General features: G+C 39.8%; 1 protein-coding gene across 1 annotated transcript in view; it reads left to right on the top strand.

Annotated features, from left to right (window-relative positions):
* The first annotated feature begins 2,969 nt into the window (after positions 1 to 2,969).
* LOC109852642 overlaps positions 2,970 to 15,642 on the top strand; it is a 94,863-nt gene continuing 82,190 nt past the window's right edge. Inside the window, exon 1 of the mRNA XM_020423982.1 lies at positions 2,970 to 3,195. The gene's annotated coding sequence lies outside the window, so the exon portion shown is untranslated. The remainder of the gene's footprint in view (positions 3,196 to 15,642) is intronic.

Raw genomic sequence — 15,642 nt, 5'->3', positions numbered from 1 at the left:
CTCTTTTTACGTAAGCGAAACAACGGCTCGTTTTATTGTTGAATAAATAATGTATCAAATTATTGCACGACGGACTTCATCTCGTAACGACGATAGATTTATACTTCGTTCGGGTTGATTTGCTACTGGTATAAATTCCGGTCACGGATAAATAGCCTAAAGTTTGCATTAATGCGTGCGCGTGTTGCAGCACGTATTGCGCACGAGCATTTCCTGACCATCGTGCTAAATCACGAGTAATGTGGTCGTCGTGACTCACCCAGGAAACGTTATCCAGGAAGCGTTCTGTGTCCTGAAACGCAGTTTGTTGCGCTGTCACACGTACCGGCGATCCTCAAATGCGGGTTGTTAATCCGCGCAAATCTGATTCCCGCGTATCGTCGATTACGGTTACGTACTGCTTTGTTTCTAATAGCAGTTTGTACGAAAACTCGTTTACTTAAGAATTTCGAAGGTCGTGAGGAGCAAATAGAATAAGAAAGAGAAAGAGAGAAGTAAGAGAAAAAGAGAAGGAGAGAGACAGAGAGAGAGAGAGAGAGAGAGAGAGAGAGAGAGGAGAGCGTCTCCGCGTGCAAACTTCGTCGCATCGCACCGTCGTTGGCATAATAATTTTCTCATATTCATATTCATAAGTACTGCATGCATATTCACAATAAATTTCCCAGCGGGAATCGCTGTACTGGAAAGTGTAAATTATTTCGTGGCAAATTGAAAGCTGTCTACGTGAATGTGTGCTGTGCGAATGCGACTTGGTCGTTGCAGGTTTGTCGGTGTACGCCGAGTCGTTCTTACACAAACTGTTTAAGTTTGGTCTGATGAGAAATTGTCAATTCCAGCTTTTCGCGTACGGACCGGACCGCGTTTGCGGATTACACGAAAGCGCGAAGTGTGACAGATTGTGCTGATTAAAGTTACGCTAATTATCTTATCGCGCTTAATTCAGTTTTTAATGCCGCAAATATAATATCAAATATATGCGCAACGAAATTAAGTTACAAAAATATGAACGTCACAATTGTGTTTTCGCAAAGAATTCTAAATTTTTTTTTCATATTCTCGCTCTAAAAAGTGCCACGACAATCTCTCGCTAGTGTACTATTTTCTGGATTAATGGAGCTTTCGCTGTTTGTTTTGTGTCTTGTGCGCATTCGTTCCATTTTCAAAAACGAATGATGCGATAAATTTCGTTACATGCCGGGTGACATGAATCTCCGAGAAATCTCTGTTCTGATATACGTATCGCTGAATCTTGCCAGCGCTAAAGCAGATCCCTTTGCGAGAGACCGATCCGCATTAAAGCCCGTAACGTATCGGACGACTTTCTCTAAATAACTCGATTTTCCGTTCGACTAACGCGGTATAGAGAGTCTGTACGACGATCGATTGTATTCGTCGAGAAAAATCGATTTCAATCGTGCTTTGCATATGAAAATTATTTTTTTTACAGCGGCAAAACGAAAATACCGTCTTTGTCATTTTCATTTAAAATTTTCTGTTTTTCTATAATTACGTACGGAAAATTTACCTAATGAATTTTTATTTATGTTTTTTATTTAATTTTTTTCACGATTTTTTATATCACATATGATTCTTCAATCATTCATGACACGGTAAGATCCAAAAGTTCTTGGCCTAAAACAGAAGATTTTTTTTGAGTATAAAAAAGACTGTTATTCTTCTAAACAATGTTTTATCCTAATACGTTTACAATAATGTATAGGAATTAAATACAATTTATTTGTTAATACAAGATAGCACAGTGTCGCGTTACGTGTTGTGTTGAACATTCGTTTTGTCATTGTCAGACAACATGTCGGTTTCGAGATAGATTCACGAGAACGTCCGAAAGCATACATACATCGCTGTCGAAAATTCCGACCCGAATCGTAAGTTGGTTTTCGCAATAGATCCCAAAATAAAAAAGTCGAGCCTGTTTTCCGACGCTCGTCGGAGACATATCGTCCGTCTTTCTCTCACTCGCCTAGCTTTGTCGGCTGTCTCGTCGTTAGTCTCTGTCGTTCCTGCTGACCAGATCACTACTACTACTACTACTACTACTACTACTACTACTACTACTACTACTTGCTTCGTTCATTCGCTGTCGAAGCTTCTCTCCTCGGCAGAACGGCGAATCGGGTCCAGCGTCCATTTCTTGCCGCGGGGGTAGTCAGAGGGTACGAAATTTTCCAAGACAGTGCGCTTGTCCGCGAGAGAGACAGAATAAACGCGGCTGGGAGAGACAAGGCAGATCGAAGAGAGAAGAGAGGGTAGCGGGAGTGAAATGACGCGAGTTGAAGTAGGAGAAGGCGAAAGCGGTGGTCCGGAATCGCGAGCAAGAGAGAAAGAGAGAGAAAGAGAGAGACGGGATGTGAATGAGATAACTGAGATACAGTGGATTGAGAAAGAAACAGGAAGTATGCTGCTATCGGTTTGTCGCAGAGCAAGAAGGGAAGAGAGAAAAGATAAGAAAAAAAGAAAGAGGAGACTATATCTACTCCGAAGAAAGGAAACATTAGTGCGGAATGCAAAAGAGAAGGACGCGTGGAAACACAAAAGAAAGGGGTAGTCACATCGGAGCAACGAAGACAATCATAGGAGTGTGTGTGTGTGTGTGTGTGTAACAAAAGGAGACAGAGAATATAAGGGAGAAACTACGCGGAAAGCTTCCCGAATCGGATGAACGAAGAACGCATCGTTCCGACGAGTGCGAGAAAGACAAAAAGCCGCGAGAAGTTAGGGGGATGAATTCGCAGCTGAACGAGAGAAAGAGGAAGAAAGAGAGAAGGATAAAGGAACAGAGTGAGAGAACGGGATGAAGAGTGACGGAGAGAGAGCCTCGTGGACAAAAGAGGATGCGCTACCTCGCGAACGATGAGGGGGGAAAAAGCTCGTAGTGGGGGAGCCAGCTGCCACCGCACAGCTACACCCTCGGCGACGATCAAGGCGGACCCTCAGTCGTTCGCGCACCCTCGAACGGCGGGGCTGATCGAGCTCCGGTGGTGAACAATATTCTCGTTTCTGTCATCGTTGCGAGCGCCGGTCTGCAGCAGCAGCAGCAGCAGCAGCAGCAGAGCAGCTGCTGTTCGTCCAAGACACAACGTCACACTTTGTCCGCTGACTCCCGACTTACGACAACGTTTCCCGCCGACGTCACAGGCTGTTTGCAGACATTCGACCCTTGGCGATCGACAAAAGGTGAGCGAGCGTCCAGCTGGAAAGCCGAAAAGGGATCAGTCGAGACGTTATTCTCACGAGAGACTTTATACTCGTTCGCGTTTAACGGTCAAGCGAGTGCTCAATTTTTGTACAGTTGATTGAAAACCCCAGATAGATCGATCAAAAGCGACGTTAAACGTTATTAGCGGTCTGTTTAGCTCGTCCAAAGAAAAGCCATGCGTTTTCAGAACGAAGATAATTAACTTATGTTGGAGTATATTATAATTTGCCGACTTGGAAGTTTAGTAAATTTTCTTGCGTAAAGGCGAGAGAGTTGGTAATCTGAGATGGTGTGTTTTGCGTTCATGTAGGTAGGTATAGGTAGGTATGCACATTAGACAGGTATGCACGCACAAGAAAATTTTTCGGTTCAACATGAGAATTATTCCGAGCGTTATTATTTTCTTCTGTAACATGTGGAGAAACACTGTTATATTATATCTAGACACACAAGAGAGAGAGAGATATATATTCTCGAGAGAGATCACGTTAAATTTGGAAGCCTCGTGCTCCGAAGCTCATGAATGTCACGAGCTAATCGATGCCAAAGTTCAACAACGAAACGAATAGTCATTTATGACGAATGAATTTCCCGGCCGTCATTGACGGGAATCAAGTATCAAATTAAGCGGAGGCCTGGTGAGACGCTTCATTATTTGCTCGTTAAATTTGGCACTTAGAAGGCTTGTCCGATAAATTACTAAGCGCCAGCGGAGAGCGTCGCGCTTGAAAATGAATTTATCAGCGCAAACACACCCACCCACACACACACACACATACATACAGTTTGGATACTGCACGCGGGATAGAGAGTAATCGTCGCTTAGTTAAGAACTTGTTGGGGTTTTAATTGTCGAAATATCCGATCGGACAGTCGCTGAGATTGGCGTGATGTAATTTTTGTCGAAACGCGAGCGAGACAGTTAATCGAGTTTATTAAGGACGACCGTAGTCGTCGGTTGGATATCGATTCGACTAATTAACATGGGCAGCGCGTTTCATTCGGTCTTGAGATGACGAGCATACGTACGTTTCTATACTCGTTAGTGTGTAAATTGTGTACATTTATTATCAACTGTACAACAACAGATGTGTAGACACACGTATAGAAAATATTTACACCAAGTGTATTTATATTTTACCGCCTGTGTAATATTTTACACAATATATATATATATATATACATGTATATTCCAATTTAATTCTCTCGTTTTTATTTCTTCATCGTAAATAAAGTGCGCAAAAAGATCTTATGTAACTGCTAACTCACTCTACGTCAACTTATATAATCAAACTTATATAAGTCTTTGGAAAAACGTTTCTGTGATTTCCACTGAAAAAAAAAAAAAAAAAAAAAAACAACCACCGAGCTTTCCTCGAAAGAAGAAGTTCCTCGCAAGTTCATTATAAAAATGATTACAGGTGATAAAAATTAGTTTTCGTTAAAAAGTTAATAGCGTGTTAGCTACGGCGATGGAGAATCGGGAAAGCATAAAACGCGTCGTCGATCAAATTTTTCTTTCTGTCTGGAAATGAATTTGCGACTAACGAGAGAGAGAGAGAGAGCGCGCGTTTTTAAGCGGAGGCGGTGTGTAGCACGTTCGAGGAGCTCGCACGAGGGATGTTCCGAATGTGTTTGCGGTGCTCGCGGTAGCAGAAAGCGAGGTTAAGGAGGCGGCGCTTTTTTTTTCTCTTTCTCTTCCACGATTACTCTCGCCGTACCCATTCGTGGTAATCGATACCCGATCGTCGAGAACGGTAACTCACCTCGTCCGATTGTTCGCAAATGAGAGAGCCGTGTTACCTTTAATTTTAAATTTGTAAAAGAGGACGTTTGTGAAAACTATTATGAAGATACTTAAAGAACACGAAGTTTTCAATGATTCGATGAATTATTTACATCACACAGATTTACTTCGCAATTTTCTGCGCTTGAGTTACGAGGTGTGTGTTCGCGCGACCGGTTTTATTATAATTTATCAATTTATTAATTCGTTAATTTCTCTATAAAATAAAATTTTCTAAAATATTATATCAAAGTTCTTTTTTTGAGAAAACAAAGTTAGCGAGTCTGATGAATTATTGACAAAAATGTTGCAAATGACGCTCGCAGTCGAGCGTCACTTCCGTTAACGCCAGTTCGATGCTGCGTTTTTAATCGATATCGTTGTATCGCTACCGCATCGCTGGAGTCATTCCAAAGGGACATCGGTCCCTGAACACACGGGAGGAGTCTCCATTACGTAAAATGGATAAAACGGGAATAATGGGGGCACGCGAACGTCGCAAATAATTTACTGTGCGCTTGTTTATCTGTTGCTACTGTAAATTGGACGTACGTTTCGTCGCGAATAGTACAAGGCCTGGTTGTTAACGTGTCATCATCACGAGATCTCGTATCTCGCGATGTAAGGGAGAAACGCGAGAGTGAGACAGAAGCGAGAGGCGAGAGAGAGAGAGGAAATAGGTGTGTTTTACAGAATAAAGCTGTTTTTCTTTTCGTCATTTAGGTTTTTTTCACACATGTTGGAATTTGTAAATAAATAATAAATCGCGTTTCAATTTCGATCAATTAGTATCTTCGAAATGTGTATAAATCTTTTTTTGAATTAAGAAACAGAGACGTAGATATATTTAAGGATTCAAGAAAGTAATGAGAAAAACAATAGTAATTGCAATCGAGCTTTTGTCAAGACCATGTATCTCAAATTTGCATTGTTGAAGTACTTCCGCCGTAAAATATAAGCTATTATTAAACGGCAAATGAAAATTTCGTTTTTTTTTTCAAGTTGAAATAAAAATGACGGAAATCGAGATAAAGAGCTCCCGATGAGCGCACATCCCGGAGAGCTTTCGATTCTGTTCAATTACTACGATTGTTGCGACATTACGCTTTCCGCGCTTAAAAAGAATTTGTCTCGCTCTACGAGTCTTACGTTTCCCTCAATGACGAAAGAATCGATACGCGTTTCTCGCTCACGCAATCGAACCTGTGGTCCTCCTGCAAATTTCTCGTTTAACGAGAAAGAGTTAACGAGTTTTCTGCACAACAACGTTATCTCGTGCTCTCGTTCTCATCGACAGTTCCGTGATATCCAGAAAATTGATAAATTATCTCGAATCTTTAAATTTATTTTAACGTTACTTATTCTGTAAGTTGTAAATGGTCTGGTTTACCGGAAGAAAGAGAGAAAGAGAGAGAGAGAGAAGGGAGCGAATGTAATTTTCCCATCCAAGTACGCGTTGCAAAGCAAAGTTGCGACGCGAGTTCCTCTCTCGCGAAGACAGGTCGCGACTTCCACCGTCGCGGTTAACTGTCTTTCGTCATTACTAGTTTCTAAGGAACGACAGCTTTCCGTGCATTCAGCATAGCTCGCTTTCTGTTCCAGTTTATACGAGTTTCGGTTCGTGAAATGTCTTGACGTATTATAAATCATATCTCAAGACGTCTTCGAAACGTCTTTACAAGAAACTTTTCATCATTTGGTTGTGCGTTAATGATTTAGAAATTAATTAGTTAATTTATTGATTGATGGATGCGTATGTACGAAAAATATGTATGTGTGTGTGTGTGTGTGTTTGTAGAATTTATTGGAAAATTATTTATTGGAAAGTTAAATTACCTGAATATTTAGCTGTAGTAATTAAACATTTTGTTGTTTGGATTTGCAAATTTAATTTAATATTTGAGAAAATATCACAAAATTGCCCGGAATAAAGCGGCGAGTTAAAGATTCGCAATAAAGTGTTGAATGTGAATTATTACGCGCTATACGCTCTCGTTTGAATTTTCTGAAACTATCGTGTATAAATATTATTCATATCGAGCGAGGTAAATCGATCTACACTGCGAACACAAACGGTTGTTGCTTCGCGCGATTACAATTTGCATAAATATGCATTTACGCAGATAGTTTTTAAAATCGCATTAACCGTGTAAACTGCGCGCTGCTTATTTGTATACCCGATGCTGGAAAAATATGTTAAGCGCGAGATAAAATTGCGCTACTTCGTTAATGGTTGCTTGTTAATTAGATGAGGATCATATCAAAGAATTTTATAAGAAAAAGTCTTTTTTTTCACACAGACAAATAAAGGAAGATGACCGTCTATGGACAATTATATATATATTCCCTCTTTTCAAAAAAATTTAACTTTATCTCTTTTATTATATAATCTCTTTAATTAAAGTTTATTAATCTCTTTGTTTTATTCTTGTTATACTTTGATATAGTGCGTATTTCCAATCGATTCACTCGACTGAAAGAGACCCGGCCTGGAAAAATCCGAAGGTGTATAAGATTTCGAAACCCGGGACCTTTCCCTCTCGCAGCTCCCGCAACTCAGACCGCGCGAGACCACTGAACCAATCCGGAATATAGATTTACTACGGGCGGTCTTTTGTCTTCCCAGATGTGTCGGATGTACATTATTATTCTTCTAAGCCGTGGTTATTTGTATCAAGTCAGAAGAAATGGTTTTCGTCATTTCTTACACCTGCGAATGCGCTCTCGAGGTTGGTTGCGCTCTATATATAACAACAGTCCGCAGCTGTATCCTTCACGACGCCGCGGTTGTCGGACGCAAAAACAAATTTTTTTTTTTCACAACATTGTCGGTTGTTTCGGGAAACAAGATTGATAACTCTTTTTTTCCGCAGATATTTGACGTAACGCGTGACGATTTATCAAGAGAATTCTATTGTACGGTGTTTATCGTTCCGCGCGTTCCTTTTTTTGTCGGAAAACTTCCGATATCAATTGAGTCCGTTCGAGAATGATTAATCATCATTCTCCCGCTGCAGAAATAAATGGTCGCATCATTCCGGTGAAGAAATTTCGTTAAATCATCATTCGCGAGATCTCGCGTTTACGTTGTTTCGCGCTCGAAATGTTCGCGAGTCGCGAAATATGTTGCGGGTTGCGCACAGCTCTAGCAACTTCTCTGGTAAATGTGCGCAGTTTGACTAATGAAGTATTCGTACGAGGGGCACGCGAATCATAGACGTGGATAACCCCGGCTTTGCTGTGGAGAACGTAATTTGAGATGTACATGTTACACGGGGATTATGGTTTCCATGCTCCGTGCGCAAAATTCTCTGTACAATCCGGGGTGGAAATTCGATTACCTCTTTGTTTACTGAAATGATTAACGACGCAATCTAGCGTGCGCGCAGAGACGCGTGCACGCGTTCATAGCACTCGCATATACATCGAAAAGAAAATCGCATTAAAAAAAAAAATAATTTTTAATGCGTCCGAATATCTACAATATGAAGATGCAACATAAACGAGGCGCTATTACAAAAGCCGATTTGGCAGAGAAACGCTAAATGGTTCAACTTATTATTACGATAAGTTCAAAATAAAGTTCGCTCGGTGTAACTGCTAATGCGTGATTCGTTCGAGTTCGGTTAGAAACTCGACTATAATGTGTGCAGAAATAGTTGGCGAACTATTTCCTACCTACCCCGACAGTTTCCATGACGTAGTTCGAGCCCCGAAGGTTCGTATCCGGGATGCTTAAGTAGGGGCAGTGACAAATGAGCGATTGATCGCTCGTGCAAGATCCGTGACACGGCTAATTCGCCTTATCGCTAATGATCGAACATGACCTCGAGTTGAGAGTTTAATCTAACTGCGAGTTAAGATGAAATTTTATACCGACGTGATTTTGGCGCGCGCATCGACCGCTACGTAAATTTAATGTCGATTTTCGCAAACGTGACGCACGCGTTTGACGCTCGCTCGATGAATGATAGTGAAATCTTATTAGCATATTGTTAACGAGTTTCTACGCGAGAGAATGAGTGTAACGATAATTTTCGCAAATCTGCACGTGAATGAAGCGAGTAAAAATTGTCCGATACGAGATAAAATATTTATTTTTATTATAAAAATACAAAATCATATATCATTTTATATCTTGAGAGAGAAAATATATATATATATCACCTATTCCACTAGAAAATCTTAATTAACAGGTATATCGCGCAATTTCGTAAAACTTAAATATTTAAATAGCAGTAAAAACAACGCGAAACGTAATAGACGTGGTACAGTTTTTTTTTTACCAATTATCTCATTGTGAATATAAAATGCGTCTTTATATACCACCAGATAACTAGCGTTTTCATGTCAAAAGAGTTACAGAACTTTGAAGAGAATTTACGTGCAAGTGTTGATTACTTCTGCGCGGAAGGGGGCGCGGTATCATTAACGATGAAAATGTAATACGATATTTAGGGAGTAATCGTCGAAATTGCGCGGGAAATTGTTGTGGAGTATCGTGTTGTGACCGCTCATCAGAGCTCATCGCGAAGTTGCGGAACACAAAAGCTCGAGCACTTATAACTACCATTATAAATTTTGCTTCCGCAAAACCAGCTAATGGCAACATCCCACATCGCTCTTCTTCATTATGGTCGACTTTATCATAGAAAACACGTACCTCTAACTTTTTTTTTTCACCACCCAAGCCCCCACTTTACTTTTCTAAATAAAGTAAACTGGGAACGAGTAGCAATCACCCGGAGTACCGTTCTAGAATTATAATATTTAAAGACCACGTGATGTTTTTTCTTTTAAAAACTGCTGACCGGGACACCGTTCTTACGAGATTATTATAATGTGTGTGCCACTTTGTCAATGTTTGACCGCACATAAGTCAATTCTTAATATTTATGCATCATCCGCGTGTGTCTCTGCATTATGCATGGAACGTTGTATAACTCTCATACATGTAAGCACACACACACATTGCGTGCACGAGCGGAAGGCTCGGAACAGACGACGGAGACAGCAAGATAAGCCTATATTAGATAATTTTCATGTCAAACGTCTGTCGTGTACAACGTCACAAAGTGTCACACGATAGACCTGTCTCCCGAAGATAGGGTGAGAATATATTGCGTTGTTAATAGTTGATTGAATAAAACATTTTTTGTTTGCGCGCGCGTCAAGCGCCAAGATTAACAATCGAGCGACCTAGAAATATAGCGGTGCTCTGGTATTGCCATTTTGTATATATTAGCATGATAAAAGGATTAAGATTTGTGTGGGAGTCACAGTTCTTCTTCATGAAGAAATTAAGTTTTCTAAATATTTTGATTTTGTTAATTGTATTTAAACCCGCACACACACACACACATTCGACTTTATAATAATAACAGCTATAAACTGGCGGACGTGTCCCTAACCGGAGTTATTCGTTCATTTTTTATTCATCCGCTCGGAGTTATTTATTCGACGTCGCGATATATATAACACACAGGTTATGCTTCTCATATTTCTCCCTCTTGCTGACGTAACGCTTTTTATCTCTTGTTAGGTTAACAATTTTTATAAATCGTCGGCTCTGAGAAATTTTTCGCGCGTTAAACGCACATGTGTGTGTGTATCTATACATTGAACGTCAATTTCGAATTGACCGTGTGCAGTATTCGCCGGTCATAGATCGTGCGATCGCGAGCGGCGTCTGCTCATGACACGCACGAAAATAGAGAGACGATAGTTCGCAAATTGCTTTTTCCACTTTAAATCGACAGGATGGTGGCGATGGTGGTCGACGATGCGGCGATCGTTGTTATCGAGTCGCCTTTACGATTGCGATTTATTCCGCGCCACGTCCGAGAGCGGTTCGGCAGAAATTCGTTACACACCGAAAGACGGTTTGTGAAAAGGGATGCTTTTGTTGGGCTCTAATGCTCGCGCACGTGTGTGTGTGTGTGTGTGTGCGTATTCTTTACCTCAGTTTCACATTAATGCTTCCATTATATTCGCGTACACTACGCGCGCCGGACGTAGCGTTTTAACATAATCAGCGTTTATTATTCTCATCTTATTGTTGCATATACAAATTGTAAAGTTCCCTTTTATCGCGCGCGCGCGCTTACAATGTAATTCTCTCCCCGATGTTACACGTTCGCAACGCTTTTGACGCGCAGTTTACCGACGATATTCAATTTCTGGAACGTTTCGCATATTTGATATTTCCCTTTATCTGTTAATTCTCACGACCGAGTTTTGTGTATCGTCAATGCGACAGTGGTGAAACTCCAACGACGCGACAAAGTCAAACGACAAAGCGTGAGAATTTTATATTTCCCTTCTCGCGAACAGAATGTCACTCTTTCGCGCCTGCGATATTTTCTCTCCCGTGGAAAGCCGTATTTGCATAACATAAATTTACGGCTGCTTTAAAAGAGTATCGCGAGAGGAGAGGGCGGACAAACACAAGAACGGACATCTAGAAAGAGATTCAACCCGGTAAATCTTTAGATACGTTTTCTTTTCTCTCTCTTTTTCTCTTTTTCCCTTTCCATCTCTCTCTCTCTCTCTTTCGCTCTCGCTCTCCTCTTCTTTTTCTCAATGTTTTCGCGTTATTTTGCATTCATTTCTTACGGCGGGATCTTTTTTACGAGAAAAGCGTGTGTTTCCGGCAAGCGGGCACTCAAACGAGATTCGAGTGCCCTGTCATTTGCATGGCGTTGCGCTCTCAGCTCTTTTCGACTTTTATCTCGTGAATAATAATTAAAACACTTGAACATTTACGCGGCCTTATTTCTCGCTTTATTGTTATTGATCGAGATGTGAAAGCGCCGTAATTCTTTTCTATATTTATGTGCACATCTAATTACATTTTAATTATCACACTGAAAGATTTTCTAATTCAATTAACTTTCTACTGTTATCGCGTTCCCAACATATTTTTTCATCTGTCATATGCTGCGCACGCGGATCTGCTCACTGATTATTATAATTCTCATACAAAATACCTTTCGACTTATTCCGCTACGTTGGTTATACTCGCATTCGTTGCAATTTCATTCTTATCACATCGATGTACAATGCACTTTAGTGCGCGCGCTCTTCCTTACAAACTGTAAAGCGATTGATAAATGTCGTTGTGCGGTTTGAAGAAGATAACGTTTTTCTCGTAATTTTTTAAAGTGAATAAACTTGTCGCCTGTCTCGTAAAGTTGGAATGAGATAGACAGAGCAAACGATAAAATATATATATATTTGAGATATATATATATATATATATATATATATGTGATATATATATATATATGTGATTAAGTAAGTTATCTTTTTAATGAAAGTAGCTCCGGGAGTAATCGCGAAACTCGGTAAGCTTGATTGAGGAAATTTGATCTGACAGCCTAATGGACTGACACTAACAAGATATTTCTGCCAACATCCACCAGCACGTGAACAGATTTGTACGATGCGAAAAAGAAAGTTATTAATAAGAAACATATTGCGTGTATGTATGTGTGTGTGTCTTTGTACACAATTAGTTTATATATATATATATATATATATATGTGTGTGTATATAATTATATATATTGAATATTTTATCAATTGCGCATTATTGCAACAAATGCGTATTTAAACGGATCAAGAGATACAGCTCTATATTTGGAAATAATTGCAATTGTATTTAATATATTAGATATTCGCGTGATTACCGTGAAATTATCATCATTATTAAATATTTGTTTAATTGCAACTATTATTGCAAGTAATTTAGATTTGTTCAACTTGGTCTCACCGATATTTTGAGAAAAAAAAAATATCGATCTCAATTTTCATATCAAGTTTAATCAATCAATCAATCAGGTTTTCCGGAACGTATTGAACTCTCTCGGCGTTGTTTAATCGACGACACTAAGTCCATCCGACAGGTCGATGTGTGTGCACGAGTGCACCGATATACCGACTACATCTCACTCACTCATTTTCTCTCTCTCACCCTTTTTCTCTCTCTCTTTTTCTCTTTCTCTATGTGCACCATCTATTTTTATATCTTCACCTACACTGCGCGACGGATTTTTTCCGCCTGTCGGCTGAGGTAACGGGCGGCGCAACGAGAAAGCGTACATAACCGCGAAGCATCGGAAAGCTTTTTAAAGCGAATAATGCGCAGACCAGAAATTATACGAGCTCAACTAATGGCGCTGCAACGGCCGGTATTAAATCATGATACCCGGCTGCTCTATGATGTTGGATTATCGATGAAGTTCACGGTGCGCGCCGCCGCTAAAAAGTGCATGACGTATTAGTACGAAAATCTCGTCACAAACGGGAGCACTTGATGACAGAGCGGAATAAAATATGATTAATCGATAACACGCGTAATTATCGGTCCTACTGACAAACAAAGGGAAGTATTAAATTCACGCAATTAACTCTAATTTTGCGTTTGACATGTACAAAACAATTTGAAGAATTTGTTTAAAATGCTGTTTATTTTTAAGTTATTTTTAGTTTATTGATGTAATATTTGCACAGTTTGTAGTGTTTTCATTTATCACTTATAATAATATCAAAAAGTATAGATGAACATTTTTGAAACGTTCTCTCGTTATATATTAATTTAAATTTTTATACGTGTGCAATTTTTTGTCAAAAAGAAAAGAAGTGCGACACTGCGCAATTTTACCAAAAATAACAGTTTTCTTCAGGAAATATTCAAGAGTGCTTATCTAGTTCCTGTATGCGCATCATCATATTTATCCGCCGCGGAGTTTGTTGTTGTTACGTTAACGCTGAAACGCAAAAGCTTAATCCGCGCAACTCGGAACAATGCACTTCCCGCACACACGTGCCCATCGTTCTCGTGTCGTTGGCTGCTTGCTTAGAATCAGCCGGAACTGCGCCATCCACCGCGCATTTCGCGGGCAATTTCATTTCTATAGACTTGGAAAATTTATGCAAATCGCAGGTCGGAGTATAATGAGTTCGCGCACTATCATCCGAATTTGGATAGCGCGCGCCAAGAGAAAGCTTTCTGACGGACGGGGAAAGAGATCACAACGAGAGCTTTCGTTACTCGAAAATGAACGTCATTCTCACGGATTGCAATAATAATAAGAATAACGAACGCGCGGGTACTTAATCTGACACTTCAGATTTGAAGATTGAGAACGTGATTTCTCAGTGGAATAAGCAGATTACTAGATTAATTTCAATTCTGCTTTCCTATATATCTTTCAAACATGGTTTATATCTCCGGAAAGATTAAACACACAAGCGAAATATTTGGACGGAAACGCGATTTTAGAAGAAAAAAAACGCAATTACATCGAAAGGATTTGAAGAGAACATTATTGCTCTCTGTCGTGTGGGATTTAAACATATCTTATACGCTAGAAAGTTATACTAGTCGTTGTAATGTTTTTTTCTTTTTTTTTTTTTCGTTTCCGTACATCACGCGAATCTTTCGCAATGTTGACGTTCGCGTGAAAAATAACTCTCCGTTGTTCTCCAGCGCGTCCGGTCGTCGAGATTCCAATTTTATAACGCGCGCTCTCGCCGGCAAAATTTGTAATTAAAGCGCCGTAATTAAACCGCCGTAACCAGAAGGCGCAGGTGAAAGAAGAAATCTTTCTCTTACCCGCGCCAGACGCACGAGCGACAGCTAATCCGATTTCGGGAATTGTTGTTAGTAAATCTCTTCTCTCCTCCTCCTTCCTTCTCCCAGAAAAAAAAAAAAAACAACAATAAAAGACAAAAGAAGTTTATTTCCGAGGGAAGAAATAAAGAATAAACTATTTTCAATTTTATTTTCGCTTGTGACAAAGGTTGCAAGATTTATAAAACTATTTTGAATACGCTCGAGATTAAACATAATTTTGCTCTCGTGAAAAAAAATTGTTTGCGTTAATTATTTAGCGCTTGAAGTTTGCTCTGTGAAACGGCAACTAAGAATAAAGAAAAACGCTTTTGAAAGTACGCGCGCGCGCGCGTTTACGTTTAAATTGTGTTGCAATCAACGTGCGGATATGAAGTGCTTTATTGTTACGTAGCGAGCGCAGATATAATCCGTGTCGATGCGAATTTTCCAACATTTTGGGGTGAGTGGATACAAAAGCGTGATCAAACGCTGTGTCGCCGTAACGTGTGACAGGATGTTTATCAACGGTCGTGCTATTCACATGACCGTATTATTTCTGTAAATATTACACACTGCATTATTATTTTAGACTTCATTTTACAATTTGCACATAGAACCGCCAATAAATTTATTGTGGCAAATATTTAATGACGTAAAAAGCGTCATCGCGGAATGATTATCACAAATTCGACCGTTGCGATGATGCGGCCTGCGCGTTGTTGCAAGTACGTACAATACATTAACGCGAATTAAGTTACCGCATCGATTCGATAATTTTGTTTTTGATTGCGCTGTAACACGCAGATTTGTTCTATATCGTGACCGTCGATTAACAAAATGCGAACACAAACTACATCGACATAAATATTTTTATGTTTTTATAAGCACCTACTGTGCATGCTTAGATAAAGGTCTAAAATGATGATTGGACTCCGCAAGGACACGATATTTGACGTACAAATATTTATTCGACCAATGAAATTTCTTTCATCGCAAACTCTCGACTCTGTACTTCGCCGTA

Source organism: Pseudomyrmex gracilis, unplaced genomic scaffold (assembly GCF_002006095.1).
Source record: "Pseudomyrmex gracilis isolate BER0280 unplaced genomic scaffold, ASM200609v1 scaffold_32, whole genome shotgun sequence".
NCBI lineage: Eukaryota > Metazoa > Arthropoda > Insecta > Hymenoptera > Formicidae > Pseudomyrmex > Pseudomyrmex gracilis.
Note: the sequence above shows the minus strand (reverse complement) of the source record. Positions and strands in the feature narration are given on the sequence as shown.